The following is a 13,647-nucleotide window of genomic DNA, read 5'->3' on the forward strand; positions in this document are numbered from 1 at the left end:
GTGGATGCTGTTGAGTTTTCTGTACATAAAAGTAATAAAAAGCTCTCTTTCAAAAAAAAAAAAAAAAGAGTGGTGAACCAATAAGTTGGAGACCGCAAAGGGGTCAGGGCATTACAGGAGAAGAGCTAAGAGCTATTAAGACAAGTGGTAGGAAAATAGAAAGTGGTTTCTGGAGGGTAGGATGCTTGAAATGGACATAAAAGAGATGGCAAAGTAGACATCTACCCAGTGAGATGCAGAAAGGACTGCTGACAATGAAGTTAAGGAACTGGGTCCAAGGTACTGAAGTGAACATCAGTGATCATGGCTGAAAAGCATGATGGAGAGTAATGTAATGAAGGAGCAAGACTGTAAGCCAGGTGAAGAATCTTCAGTGAATGAAGGGATTGGCAGATTGTCAGTAGATATGACTGTGATGTAGTGGTGGCAGAGTCTGAGGGCCTGCATTTCAGAGGAGATGGGCATTTGAGGGAGGAGGACAGAGACATGACTGAGACGGGGAAATGAGCTGCAAGGAGATCATTTTCTCCACCAAATCCTTTAGAACCAGGGCATGTTTGAGAAAGAACAGCCACTCTTGAGAAGATTAAAGTCTGGTCCTTAGGGGACAGAGAGATTTTAGTATTTAGTATGTTGAAAATGAAGGAGACACTGAGACAAATTGTAGAGGATATAGGAGTGGAGTGGGAGGTGCTCCTAATGAAAGTCATGATGTCAAGGGTGGACAGTGAAAGGGTTTGGGAATGTTGGGCTTCCAAAGTTCAGCTGCCTTCTTTTTTTTTTTTTTTTTTTTTAAATATTTTTATTTATTTATTTGAGAGACAGTGAGAGAGAACATGAGAGGCGAGAAGGTCAGAGGGAGAAGCAGACTCCCCATGGAGCTGGGAGCCTGATGCGGGAATCGATCCCGGGACTCCGGGACCATGACCTGAGCCAAAGGCGGTTGCTTAACCAACTGAGCCACCCAGGTGCCCAGTTCAGCTGCCTTCTAAAAGCCAGTTGTCCCCCATGAGATGTCTAGCCCAGTCCTCTCATTTCAGAGACAAAAATACTCACAATCCTGAAAGGAAACTACTGCAGAACTTGCTCCCTTTTCAGTCCTAGGTCCTGAATCTGGGATAAAGTCAGAAGGGTCTTCTTGTTCAGCACTCCTTGGAGGAGGGTCCTCCTTCCCATTCCTCCTGATATGGCGACCTCACTCTGCCCCAAGCCATTTTCTTCATGCTACAGAACACTTCCTGGGGCTTCCATCAGCTCTGTCCACTTCTGCCAATGCCTGCTTGAGCTGCCCCAAATCTGGAAGTGCCTGTTCCCAAAAAGCCTTTAGGTATTAGAAGGTGCCCTCAATCCCTCTCCCACTCCTCAGCTCCTGAACTTCCTGCATTCAGGTTAGGGAAGTGATAAGACCCTTTGTCAGGTTTATCTGCCTGACAGTCCAGCCACTCTAATGAAGTGTTGTCCATCTTCCTCCCTTCTACTGATGAGACAGCTGATCACAGAGAGGCCCATTCTCTTCCCTGAGGTCACTCAGCACGGAGGCTGTGAAACCTGGCTGTGAATGAAGCTCGGCCCCTGACCCCAAAGCCCTTGCAAGTCGTTTCTCTGCATTTCTGCCCCCATTTCCTGGCTGTGTGACAAACTCTCAAGGTAGGGCAATCTCCGTGCAGGATGACTACAGGTCAGATCCTCCCAGGCTGGTGGAAGCTTAGGGAGAAAGTGGTGTTGAATTGGTCTTTTTTTTTTTTTTTTAAGATTTTATTTATTTGACAGGCAGAGATCACAAGAGGCAGGCAGAGAGAGAGAGAGAGGGGAGGAAGCAGGCTCCCTGCTGAGCAGAGAGCCCGATGCGGGACTCAATCCCAGGACCCTGAGATCATGACCTGAGCCAAAGGCAGAGGCTTAACCCACTGAGCCACCCAGGCGCCCTGAATTGGTCTTTGAATGAAGAACTGAAGTCAACTGGGAAGGAATGCAAGAGGGTATCTACGGCAGAAGTAACAGCGTTAATCAGGCTGGCTCTTATGTAGTTCTCAGCCTCCTATTATTTATTCACAGCGCTGAGGCCAGACAGAGCACAAGGGTGAGAGCCGTAGATGTTCCCATGGCTCTCGCCTGTGAACCCCTAAGACTTGCCTTCTTTTCTTGGCCTTCACTGGCCACAAGGCTGGCACCCCTAGACACGTCACCCCAACGTCGCTCCCGCAGTTGTCGAAGGACGTGCCCCTGGAGGCGCTACTTCGAGCTCATCTGGCTCTGACAGGCTGTGAAACTCGCGCCTTCAGGCCAGCCACTCAGAGGCGGCCATCAGTCCTCCCTTGCCTCTGATTGGCTGTGCTAAGCACGTGCTCAGATGCGCCCCCAGTTGCGACCAGAGAGCTGAGGCAACCGTTAACTGCCCACTGCCGCGGTGTTCCTTTTCAGGCTCGTTGGGTACTGACAGGTAACTGGGCTGGGGAGCGGCGGGCAACCAGTTTCTGGGATGTGGGGAAGGGGAGGCCGTGGGCCCAGGCAGCAGCTCTCACCTGCCATGGAGCACTGGAAGGCGGGAGAGCAGTCCTGCTGAGGGTCAACTGTCTTGTGATCTGAACTCATTCCCCCTTATCATCAAATCTGCCTCAGGGCATAGGAATCCCCTGGCTGGGGACCCTGTGCCCTTTCTCCCCTCAGTGACTCAGTAGCTAGGGGTGGACTGAGGGGTGTGGGCAGGGCTGTTGGAGCCCAGATCTTACCTGACTTCTGAGGTTTATAGAGGGCCGGGGAGGATTAAGAGCGGTAATCAGCCATTGTTCCCCTTTGCAGTAATTGGATTTGCCCTTTGAGGAACATTTGCCCCCCCCCTTTTTTTTAAAGGTTTATTGGTCAGAATGAAAGAATGACAGATCATAAGTGGGGGAGTGGCAGGCAGAGGGAAAAGCAGGCTCCCGGCTGATGCTGGGTTGCATACCAGGATCCTGGGATCATGACCTGAGCTCACTTAACCGACTGAGCCATCCAGGAGTCCCATTTTGGTCTCTTCTTGACTTCACATGATGCATTTGTTAATAATTAGAAAGTAATGCATATTTGGCTCTAAAGAGCTTGAGAAAAGTTGTGTGTTAGCCTACATAAGGTCCCTTGAGTGCAAAGAAAAAATTGGCTGGTGTCTACTATCCTTAACTGAGTGGAAGGAAGATTGGCTAGGATTAACCTCCAGGAAGGAGCTGTAGCAGCGTTCTTGGAAGAAAAGGAAGAATGACTTTTGAGGTAGAAGAAAACCATCAGAAACTCAAAAGATACCAAGGAAATGGGAGTTGTACCTCATAGAATGTTTCTAAGGGCCACATGACATAACCCCTGACATCCACTAACCTGGTGTTAGTCTTTGTAATTTTGTCATTTCAAGCATGTTATAAAAATGGAATCTTATAGTTTGTAATCTTTTGAGACCCACATTTTTCTTTTTCTTTTTCTTTTTTCTTAAGATTTTATTTGTCAGAGAGAGAGAAAGCACAAGCATGGGGAGGAACAGACAGAGGAAGAAGCAGGCTCCCCGCTGAGCAGGGAGTCTGACGTGGGGCTTGAACCAAGGACCCTGGGATCATGACCTGAGCCAAAGGCACTTAAAGAGACCCCCCCCCAAAAAAAAAAAAAAAGAGAGAGAGAGAGAGACAAAGACACTTAACCAACTGAGCCACTCAGGCATCCCTAGACCTTCATTTTTCATTCGGCTCAATTACTTTGCAGTCTGGTCAAATTTTTGCATATATCGATACTTGTTTTCAGGAGAGGTTGGGGTCCTGAGGTGATATGGGCTGACTCTTCTTAGCCAGATCTGAGGGGAAGAAAAGATAGCTCAGAGCTCAGGCACTCTGGGTATTAAACTAGACTCCCATCACTTACCAGCTTTATGCTGTTGGCATGGCTGCTAATCTGTGCCTATCTCAGGCTCCCTATCAGCATATGAAAGATGGTGAAACAAACTACCTCAGAACAGTAGATACATGCTCAGTAAAGTGTTTATCATGAAGTAAACAGTAGTACATCTGGTAGGAGTCTGTTTTTATCCATGTTATTCATCTCAATGTGAGAATGATTACCTCTCAATTACCATTATTATGCTCTGCCACAATAAACTTTTTACGATCTTCTAACAAGATGTCTGTCCTGGAGGGCACCTGGGTGGTTCTGTCGGCTAAGTGTCTGCCTTCAGCTCAGACTGTGATGTCCACATCCAGCTCCCCGCTCATCCAGGAGTCTGTTTCTCCTTCTCCCTCTGCCCCTCCCCCTGCTTGTGCTCTCTCTGTCTTTCTCTCTCTCAAATGAATAAATAGATTCTTTAAAAAAAAATGATGTCTGTCCTTTCTCCACTCCTTCCCTCTGGCCCCATGGTTTTCTTTACCTTGGGAAATAGTCTTTAGCTTATGCATTCTTTATCTGGCCAATAGAGCTCCCAAATACCCCCTTTCTCAGAAAACATTGTTAACAGCTACTTTTCAACTGTAGAACAAAATTCTATCCTACTCTTTTCCAAATATTATACTATCCTATCTTTATCTTCCCCACTGATCTATGGTCTTTTATCCTGAGATAATAATTCATTTTTGAATCCCCATTGTCCAGCACACTGCCAATCATGTAAGAGATGCTCAGTATAAGCTGTTGAATCAGTGAATGAAAATTCTTATGTAGAATTGGTCACACCTTGAATTTCTAGGAAAAGATTTATATTTGAAAGTATATGTGCATTTTAAATTGGTAAATTGCCCTGTAGCAGTATCATAATTTCTTTGTGGCTCTGTGATATTCAATCAAGTCATTATAGTTTAATTATATAGTATGATCACTTTGTAGAGCTTTATGGTGTGTTTTGTTCCATTATATATGTAAGCATTTTCATTTATTATTATATAATCTTCAGAAACGTAATTTCTTTAAAAAGATTTATTTAAAGTATCCTTTTACACCCAACATGGGGCTCAAACTTACAACCCTGAGATCAAGAGTTGCATGCTCTATCAACAGAACCAGCCAGGTGCCTTAGAAATATAATTTTGATAACTTAATACAGTTGTTGTTCCTCAGTTTAAGTGTTTCACTATTGTTGGGATTTCATTTGTTTTCTCTGTTTTGGCATTCTATATTCATCTGTACATAAAGTCGTTTCTGTCTTTGGATTGTTTTCTTTTCCTTTCCTTTTTTTTTTTTTTTAAGAATTTTTATTTATTAGAGAAACAGAACATGCGTGAGAGAGAGCATGAGAGGGTCCAGGGAGGGGCAAGGTAGAGAAAAAGGGAGAAGCAGGTTTCCCACTGAGCAGGGAGCCGGATGCGGGACTCAATCCCAGTACCCTGGGATTATGACCTGAGCTGAACTGAAGACAGATGCTTAACTGACTGAGCCACCCACGTGCTCTTTTTTTTTTTTTTTTTGTAAAAAATTTATTTTAGAGAGTGTGTGACCTGAGCGGGTGGGGGCGGAGATGGGTAGAGGGAGAGGAGAGAGAGAGTATCCTCAAGCAAACTCCTTGCTGACTTGGAGCCAATCACAGGGCTCAGTCTTCTGAGCCAGAGATCATGACTTGAGCCAAATCAAGAGTCGAATGCTTAACCATCTGAGCCACCCAGGAGCCCCTGGATTGTTTTGAAAGAAAGATAACCAGAAATGGGATTACAGGATCATTTTAGGACATTTGATACATAGCATTAGAATGATTTTATTACCATTTAAACTATGGTGAATATGATAGGCTAAAATGGTATTTAAGATAACTTTTTACATTTTCCATTCGCTGTAATATTGAAATTATTCTGTCATGATTTATTACTAATTGCATTTCCTTTTCTGTGAGTTACCTTTTTTCATTTTGCCCAATATTGAAGTCTTAGTGTTTTTCTTATACCTTTATATATAAACCACTTATATTGTAAAGATATGCTCTCAACATACAGTTTTGAGATTCTGTATGTATGATGTTGTTCTATGTGCTGAATGTATAGTATTTAACAATCAGGCAAGATTTTTGCACTCATTTAGCTAATAAATAAAAGTATGAGAAAATAACACTTGATCTTAGCCAAAAGGCCGAGAAGAGATAAAAGTATGAGAAAATAAGTAAGAAAATAGAATATTTAATATTTTAAATATCAAAAAATGTGAAGAAAAAGAAAAGCAGAGTGAAGATTGAGAGAGCGTATAAGGGGGTTGAAATTTTCATTTGGATAACAATGGGAAAGTAATTTTTTGGTAAAAACTTGAAGGAAATGAGACAGTTTACATACCTGAAATACAAGTATTTGAAGCAGGAAACACCAAATGTGAAAGACCTGAAGCAGCCACGTGCTTGGCATCTTTGAAGTAAAGGTAAACTGGAGAGAAAGGGGAGATAGTAGGAAATGAAGTTAGAATATTAAGGACAGGGGCACCTGGCTGGCTCAGTGGGTTAAGCTGCTGCCTTCGGCTCAGGTCACGATCTCAGGGTCCTGAGATTGAGTCCTGCATCAGGCGCTCTGCTCAGCAGGGAGCCTGCTTCCCCCTCTCTCTCTGCCTCCCTCTCTGTCTACTTGTGATCTCTCTCTGTCAAATAAATTAAAAAAAAAATCTTTTTTAATAAAAAGAATAAAATAGAATATTAAGGACAGATCATGTCATAATAGGGGTGCTGACTTTTGTGTATATTTAATAGTTTCATTTAGATATAATCACATACTACTAAATTCAGCTTTTAAAAATGTACAATTCTGTGGCTTCTTGTATTTTCAAAGAGTTGTGCAACAATTATCACAATTTTATTTTTTAGTTTCAGGAGTAGAATTTAGTGATTCAACACTTACATACAGCACCCAGTGCTCCTCACTGCAAATGCCCTCTTTAATACCCGTCACCCATTTAACCCATCCCTTCACCCACCTCCCCCAATTATTACAATTTTAGAAACATTTTCATCACCTCCCAAAGAAACCTCATACTCATTAGCAGTCACTCACTATTCTCTCACTCTTTTCTGCCCCAACCCTATATAACCATCTTTCTGCCTTTATATAGATTTGCCTCTTCTGGAAGTATATAAATGGAATAATACCTGTTTTTTTGTGATTGACTTTTTTTTTTCACTTGTCATAATGTTTTAAAGGCTCATCCATGATGTGACATGTAGTAGTATTTTATTCCTATTTATAGTTGACTATTATTCCATGGTATGGATATACTACATTTTAATCTACTCATTACTTCAGGGGCATTTAGATTGTTTCCTCCATTTTGGCTACTATGAATAATGTTTCTATGAACCTTCGCATGCAAGTTTTTATGTGGATATGTGTTTTTAATTCTCTTGAGTGTATACCTAGGTGTGGAATTGCTGGGTCATATGGTAACCCTTTTGTTCACTTATGTTTTAATGTATATAATATTTAAAATTTTATTTACTTGACAGAGAGACAGTGAGAGAGAGAACACAAGCAGGGGGAGTGGGAGAGGGAGAAGCAGGCTTCCCACTGAGCAGGGAGCCTGATGCGGGGCTCAATCTCAGGACCCTGGGATCATGACCTGAGCCGAAGGCAGACACTTAATGACTGAGCCACCCAGGTGCCCCTGGTAATTCTTTTTAATTGGGGAATTGCCTGTTTTCCAAAGTGGCTGCACCATTTTTCATTCCCACTAATAATATATGAGGGTTCCAATTTCGTCAGTCCTTGCCAACACTTCTTACTATTTGTTTTTTTGTTTATAATCATCCTCGAGGATGTGAAGTTGTAAATCATTGGAGTTTTGATTTACAGTTCCCTAATGGCTAATGATGTTGAATATCTTTTCATGTCAACTAGCTGTTTGTATCTCTTCTTTGGAGAAATGTGTATTAGCTCCTTTCTCTATACTATATTTGGTTATTTGTCTTCTTACTGAGTCATAAACATTTTTATATTTTCTGGATACAAGTCCCATATCAAGATATATGAATTACAAATATTTTTTCCCCATTCTGTGGCTTCTCTTTTTACTTTTGTGGTAATATCCTTAAAAAAAAAAAAAAAAGTAAGTAATCTCTACACCCAGTGTGGGACCCGAACTCATGACACCAAAAATAAGAGTTGCATGCTTCTTCAGTTGAGCCAGCTAGGTGTCTCTCATTATATACTTTTTAGAGAAAGAAAAGTTAAAATTATTTAACTTAGTAGTATTACAAAAATATCGGACACCTTGAAAGAATGTTGGAGCCCATTAGGGATCCTAGAACCACATTTTGGGAACCACTCTACTATACATACACACATACAAATTTTTGACCCAACTCAATATCAGTATTTAGTTTTCATATATGACATTGAGTTTATTTTATTTATTTAGCTAGTTTCAGAGGTAGAATTAGTGATTCATCAGTTGTGTATATAACCCAGTGCTCATTACAACAAGTGCCCTCATTAATTTTGAGATAGAGAGAGAACACTTGCGTGCACACACAAGCAGGGGTGGGTGTGGCAGAGGGAGAGGGAGAGGAAGAGGGAGAGAGAGAGAATCTTAAGCAGGATCCACACCCAACACAGAGCCAGACACGGGGCTCAGTCTTCACGACCCTGAGATGGTGACCTGAACTGAAATCAAGAGTCGGATGCTTAACTGACTAAGCCCACTGTGTGTCCCAACTTTAAGTTTATTTTAATTCTGAACTCTGTGATAACAAGGCTATACATGCTTTTAATCAGTCAGGCTATGGCTCTTAAAATAACTGCCAAAATGTAGTATTACATTTTAGCTTGGGGGCAAGAACAGTAATGTAAGATCTGCCTTATGATGTAACAACTGGGGTAATATCTTTTTTTTTTTTTAAGATTTTATTTATTTATTTGACAGAGATCACAGGTAGGCAGATAGGCAGAGAGAGGTGGGGAAGCAGGCTCCCCACTGAGCAGAAAGCCAGACTCAGGGCCTGATCCCAGGACCCTGGGATCATGACCTGAGCCGAAGGCAGAGGCTTTAACCCACTGAGTCACCCAGGTGCCCCAACTGGGGTAATATCTTTATCATGAAACTAATAATTTTTTCTAGGTTTAGGTTAAAGTAAGATTTTCTCCCCAGATAGTACAAGTTCCTTATAATAAACTTACTGCTAAACCATAAGGTGCATGGCAAAGATATTGTTGGTGATCATCTTGATATTGTTGGTGATCCTATGTAAGAATTCTGAAACTTGGCTCTCAATTTCATGAGAAGGAATATATTTTCATATATAAATTTTCCATGCATCTAAGAATGATGATATTCTTTGGATCCTCCAAATTCATTTTGAACTTCTGAATTGAAATGTTAGATAGAAAATAAGATTGAACTAAAAACTACTTACATTACTTCATAGCACACAACCCATGAAACGTCCTAGTATGCAGATGAGGATGTGACAGTGAGTTTGGAGTGAATAGTTCTGGAGGCAATAGAAGCGCCAGACAGAAACTCTCAGAGAAGCTGAAAGAAGCTAAAGCATTTTAAAACCTATCAAATGGGTGAGTTTTAATAGTATAATTCTAACATGGTTATTCCATTATTTGCAAAACTTAGTTGATTAGCAGATTTGCCCATGAATAGATGTTACACTCAAAGTGGAAAATGCATTTCTTTGTTTCATGATTCTATTTTTAAATTTTTTTTAAGAGAAAGAGAGAGAGGCGGGTGAGGGGCCAAGGGAGAGGGAGAGAGAAAATCCCAAACAGGCTCCACGCCCAGTGCTGAGCCTGATGCAGGGCTTGATCTCACAACCCTGGGATTATGACCTGAGCCAAAGTCAAGAGTTGGACACTTAACTGACTCAGCCACCCAGGCACCCCTGTTTCATGATTCTAAAATCAGTTTTGTGTGTTAAAATATGCTTAATGTAGCTTGAGTGACACTTTAGACCAAATCCGTTCCACTTCTCAATTATATGCAGGAGTGATCCTTTTCCAGCACTCAGTAACTGATTACAGCACCTCTTCATTTTCTCCTTAAATAAACCAAGATATTCAAATTCATCTTAGAACTGCTAACATCGTATTTTTGTCTCATAAAGTAAAATGAGCCCAGTTTCAAAAAACTTAAAAGGGAGCAGTGTTTTACGAGCAAGGCTACTGTTGTACCATGGATAACTCTTATTACACTTGCTTATTATAGTTCAGCCATTGTGTAGGTGAAGATTGCTCATGTAATAATTTTTGTACCCAAAAGTATATGTATAGAGGCACACACACACATATGCTAACATACACATGTACACACTTTTGCTTGATAATATCTTCACTATCCTTTTTTGTTATTACATGAAGTTTAAATATTTTCAGAAAAGGGCAAATGTTAATATTTTATTTTTAAAATAAGATTTTATTTATTTATTTGGCAGAGAGAGACAGTGAGAGAAGAAACACAGTGGGGGGGGGGCATGGGAGAGGGAGAAGCAGGCTTCCCACTGAACAGGGAGCCAGATGCTAGGCTCAATCCCAGGACCCTGAGATCATGACCTGAGGCAAAGGCAGATGCTTAACGACTGAGCCACCCAGGCACCCCAAAAGTTAATATTTACTACATAACTTCTTTTTTTTTTTTTTAACATTTTTTAAAAAGATTTTTTATTATTTATTTGACAGAGATCACAAATAGGCAGAGAGGCAGGCAGAGAGAAAGAGAGAGAGGAGGAAGCAGGCTCCCTGCTGAGCAGAGAGCCTGATGCGGGCCTCGATCCCAGGACCCTGAGATCATGACCTGAGCCCAAGGCAGCGGCTTAACCCACTGAGCCACCCAGGTGCCCCCATAACTTCTTTTTGAAGATTTTTTAATTTTAAAATAATCTCTATACCCAATGTGGGGCTTGAATTTACAACCCCAAGATTAAGAGTCATGTGCTCTACCAACCAATCCAGCCAGGTACCCCTCTACATTTTGTTTTAAAGTACATTTGATAACATATGAGAAATGCTTTTTGATTAAAAATGTATTTTGTTTTATATTAGATATTACTTCTTATCGTGGAATGTTCTCAACTATTACGGCACGAGAGAACCACGGTGCCCATGTGGGTGTAAGGTAAATGCTCAGCCATCCCAATTCCATCTCCCTCTCCACGTTGAATTCTGGCTCTCAGGGAGGCTTAGTACATCAGCCCTGAGTCCTGTGGGGCTAACATGTGAGCATATTCTGGGACTGAGTGCTGATGTGGGAGTGTCAGGGAAGTGGCAGGCTGGAGGAGGTTGGGGGAGGGTGAGGAAAGGGGTATTTGTTCCTCAGGGATGGGAGAGACAGTGTTTGACAGCTGGGGGCAGTGAGGAGGAGGGAGTAACCCTAAAGGAATACAGCCTCGGGTTTCTCCCACTGCTTCCCAATAGTGTCCTTTTCCTTTTTTGCAAGCCTGGGTTTTGCACGGTGAGGCCCCATTATTTGGGTCATTATGGTGCAATTATTTTCTGACATTTGTTTTTGTTTTTCCTTTTCCCCTAGACCAAAAAAATATGGCAGTGACAGAGCATGGTGCCCCTCAGCAGCCTGTTTTCCGGTCTCCACAGCCACCTGCTGCCTCCCCAGGTCCCACTTAAGGATTCTCAGGGCTACAGGAGTAAAATTTGTTTTTTCCAACTTCCTTCCTCATGTTGACTCCACATGTCTCCTTGAAGGCCGTGGTAACTCACTCTCTGTAGTAGTAATTCCTGTGATACTCTTTACTCCTCTCTCATATATAAAATGGCAGTATAAAAATGGCTTGTACTGAGTGTACTGCCATTTCCCAACTTATTTGCATGCTGAGATAAAAACATACTCTTTAAATATACAGATCTGAATTTGTGTGTTTTCTGTCTCCAACTGTGTGTAACAAGGAAGGGATAGAACCTTGGGTTAAGGAGAGAAGAAGCTGGGGTACCTGGGTGGCTCAGTGGGTTAAACCTCTGCCTTCAGCTCAGGTCATGATCTCAGGGTCCTGGAATTGAGCCCCGCATGGGGCTCACTGCTCAGCAGGGAGCCTGCTTCTCCCCTTCTCTCTCTGCCTGCCTCCCTGTCTACTTGTGATCTCTCTCTCTGTCAAACAAAATCTTTTTTTTTCAATCTGCTTTAAAAAAAAAAAAAAAAAAAAAAAAGGAGAGAAGAAGCTCAGCCAGGGCTGATGGACCTAAAGGTAGAAAGTTATGGTTGAAGGGAATTGGTTGCTACAGTTGGGATTGGGTGGATCGTGTGTGTGTGTGTGTGTGTGTGTGTGTGTGTGTGTGTGTGTGTTGGGTGGTAGTCCCGGGGAAGGAGAATGGGAGTGTGCAGAGTATGCACTGTGCAGAATTGTAATCCTGGGGTGCTAAAACATGTTAGTATCTAGCTGTATGGAAAGGACCATTCTTCTTTGGTCTCTAGTTGCTGTTCCATGGAAATTCAGCTGCTCATCAACAGTCTCCCATTGTTTTCTTTTTTCTTTCTTTCTTTTTTTTTTTTTTTTTTTTTTAAATAGTGGTTCCCAGGGTCTAACAACTGCAATTTCACCAACAGGACTACAGCCTGGGGAGTAGGGCAATTTGGGGGACTTCCTAAAGTCTATCTCCAGACCAAAGTCATTGAAATTGGTCTCCATAATTGAATGATTCAACAAGTAATCTCGTAAACCAAATGGTTACATATATGTTTCTACTGATTAGGTACAGCAAAGATTAAGAGGCAGGAGTGTTTCCCCAGCCCTGATCTAGTTTTTGGCATTCTTTATTGGAGAAATTTGAGGAAAGGGATGAGCAATGTTGTTGGATCAACCATATACTCTCATCCAAACTCTTCCAAGTTGTTCCATTCACCCAAGGGTGAAGATGGAGGCAAGGTCAATGGGATGAGGAGGTCTACTGCCGGGGTGACTGCTGGGAACAGCGGCAGCTGTTTCTCCTCTCCTGCTGGTCTCAGTGTTGAGCCATGTTTGAAGGCATTGCTCACCCCACCCAGCACAACCCCTTTGAGGCTCATCCTGGTGGCTCCAGCTTGGCTCTGATAGGCTGCAAGGCTTTCACCCTCCACATACCATTCAGAAGGGGGCCCCTGTGAGCTGACTGGAGAGAAAAAAGCCTTTCAGCAGTTACCTACTGGACCACATATTTTCTCTTCCTCCTTGCTGGCCAGCTACTGGGTTTTGTGTTGGGGTTGGGGTAGGGGAGGTTGGTGTTCAGAGGCTCAGAGGTCAGTGGGAGTCCCAAGCCTCATTCCATTAGAGCACCAGGTTACACACTGTAGGGTGGGCTACAGGGTGACCAAGGCTTACCACCCCCACTCCCCCAAATCTGCCTCATGGGATAAAAACACCTCTGGCTGATGCCCTGAGCAGTTTCTTCCCCTCAGTGAGTCTCTGTCTAACTGTAACATGGTCTGGGTGGGGATAAGGCCATTGGGGTCTGGGTCTCTTCTGGCATCAAAAGGTTGGGCTCGCAAGAACTAAGATGTTTCATTAACCGTCCATCCATTTGAGGTGATTGGATTTGCTCTTTGATGAACACTGACCTCTTGACTTCACACTGAAACAGTTGATCATAAGATAAAACTGCCTGTTTTATTCTTCAGGTTTTGAAGAAAGGTACTTGTATATCATATAAAGTTCCTTGGATGCAAAGAGGAAATTCACTAGTCTCTTTTATCCTCACTTGGTTGGGAGGAAGAATTGTCAGGGTTAAATACAAAGAAACGGTGCTACAGGCTGGC

The 13,647-nt window shown here is 42.4% G+C and overlaps 1 long non-coding RNA gene across 1 annotated transcript; it reads left to right on the forward strand.

Annotated features, from left to right (window-relative positions):
• The first annotated feature begins 2,364 nt into the window (after nt 1-2,364).
• LOC131825810 (uncharacterized) lies at nt 2,365-11,751 on the forward strand. The gene is made up of 4 exons (XR_009351315.1): nt 2,365-2,440; nt 9,329-9,473; nt 10,950-11,022; nt 11,434-11,751. It is a non-coding gene; the product is annotated as an uncharacterized LOC131825810 (long non-coding RNA).
• The last annotated feature ends 1,896 nt before the right edge of the window (nt 11,752-13,647 follow it).

The sequence above is a fragment of the Mustela lutreola genome, chromosome 2, assembly GCF_030435805.1.
Source record: "Mustela lutreola isolate mMusLut2 chromosome 2, mMusLut2.pri, whole genome shotgun sequence".
Lineage (NCBI taxonomy): Eukaryota > Metazoa > Chordata > Mammalia > Carnivora > Mustelidae > Mustela > Mustela lutreola.